The sequence below is a fragment of the Palaemon carinicauda genome, chromosome 11 (genome assembly GCF_036898095.1).
Source record: "Palaemon carinicauda isolate YSFRI2023 chromosome 11, ASM3689809v2, whole genome shotgun sequence".
NCBI lineage: Eukaryota > Metazoa > Arthropoda > Malacostraca > Decapoda > Palaemonidae > Palaemon > Palaemon carinicauda.
The window spans coordinates 7011075-7013404 of record NC_090735.1 but is presented as its reverse complement, the minus strand read 5'-3'; positions in this window follow the sequence as shown (position 1 = coordinate 7013404).

Below are 2330 nucleotides of genomic sequence, written 5' to 3'. Positions count from 1 at the left end.
GTCATGGCAAGTTGAACAGTACACCTTCCTTCGATAGAACTGGTTCATCTTTACAATCATTAACATTCATGAAAATATATCATTTCTTTTTTTAATGAATTCTCTTTGGATTTCAGTGGTCAGATACCAGATGTGAAAATCATTGTTAAGATTTATCTTTATTCTATCCATTTTTAAAACTGATTTACATAACTGAATTTTACATAGGCATAAATTCGATTTAATTCGAATATTGTCATGAATGTTCTGGAAAATATTAATCTCGTAAAACTTTTTTTTTTTTTTATTACCTCGTCCCCACCGAGGTGGGTAAGGGGTCCTCGTTTTTGGTAGATTTATGTATCGGTGTGTTTGTTTCTTTGTTAACGACTTGTGAAAAAACTACTTGACCGATTTACTTAAAATTTTCAGGAGAGATGCACTTTGACACACAATAAATCTCACTAAAACTTGAACCGCATAAGGACAAGGTCAAGGTCAAGGTCAAGGTCACAGTGACTCAAAAGCTCTTCTAGGAAAAGGACACTCCAAAATCAAACCATTGTTCTCTAGTCTTGGGTAGTGCCATAGCCTCTGTACTATGGTCTTCCACTGTCTTGGGTTAGAGTTCTCTTGGTTGAGGGTACACTCGGGCAAACTATTCTATCCTATTTCTCTTCTTCTTTTTTTGGTAAAGTTTTTATAGTTTATATATGAGATATTCATTTTAATGTTACTCTTCTTAAGATATTTTATTTTTCCTTGTTTCCTTTCCTCACTGGGCTATTTTCCCTGTTGGAGACCCTGGGGTTATAGCATTCAGCTTTCCCAACTAGGGTTGTAGCTTAGCAAGTAATAATAATAATAATGATAATCTATTTTTACAATAAATATTATTCTATTTAACTGAAACCAAGAATAAAATTTTTAATTTTACCGAGCCGATTATATAATTTTATGCACCAAAATAGGAAAAATGTATAGTTCTATAGTTTGGTAGAATGAAAATTCAAGTCGTCGAAAATTCAGGGACAGCGAATTTCAGAGGGCAACAACTCTCAAAGAAGTACAGATACAAATTAGGTTAATATTATTAACCAAAAGAAAACCTCATATGGGCTTTAACATGATACCATGACCTTTAACCTTCTGTGACCATGAAAGGTCAAATTCAACATCCGAGTTCAGCACGTTCGTATTCACAATCGTTAACTTTTATTGACGGATACTGCAACTCTACAAAGACCATTTAGAACAGTGGTAGTGTTTTGATGAAGGTTGAAGTGTGAGGGGCAGCACCACTTGTTAGTTATATGCTCTCTCTCTCTCTCTCTCTCTCTCTCTCTCTCTCTCTCTCTCTCTCTGTAATAACTTTTGAATAAAGCATTTATTCCTTTTATATTTATTCCATCATTCACAATATTTCATTGAATATTAAGTTATGTTGCAGCACTTAGCATTAAGCCTAAATTCTATATTCCATTCCATCCAATTTACATCTATATCAGTATATATATATATATATATATATATATTATATATATATATATATATATATATATATATATATATATATATATATATATATATATATATATATATATATATATATATGTGTGTGTGTGTGTGTGTGTGTGTGTGTATTGTATGTGTATGTATGTAAAAAGAATTAGCGTATTGTTATTGTTATTGTTATTGTTATTACTATTGCTTTTACTATTTCTATTACTATTACTATTACTATTACTAGCACTCTTATTATTATCATTATTATTATTATTATTATTATTATTATTATTATTATTATTATTATTAGCTAAGTTACAACCATAGTTGGAAAAGCAAGATGCTATAAGCCAAAGGGATCCAACAGGGAAAAATAGCAAAGTGAGGAAAGGAAGCAATGAAGTAAACTACAAGAGAAGTAATTAACAATTAAAATAACGTATTTTAAGAACAGTACAAACATTAAAATAATCTTTCATACATGGACTATAAAAAAAAACTTAAAATAAGAAAAGAAATGAAGAGAAATAAGATGGAATAGTGTGGGCAAGTGTACAACTCAAGCAGTGTTGCCAGATGGGGGGGGGGGGGGAGTCTAAAAATCCCTAAAACTCGTGATAAAAAAATCCCTAAAACTAGTGATAAAAAAATCCCCAAAACCACCCAAAAATCCCCATTTCCAGAAATATATTATCTTCTAATATAGAAATTACTCACTAAACGTCATGTAATTGTCAGTAAACTAATTGTAACAATATAAAGGTTTACTTATCTCTGTTTCTTCTTCATAGAAATATGTACAAAATATCGTCACCAGTCTTCCAAAATCCCCAAATCCAAGGATA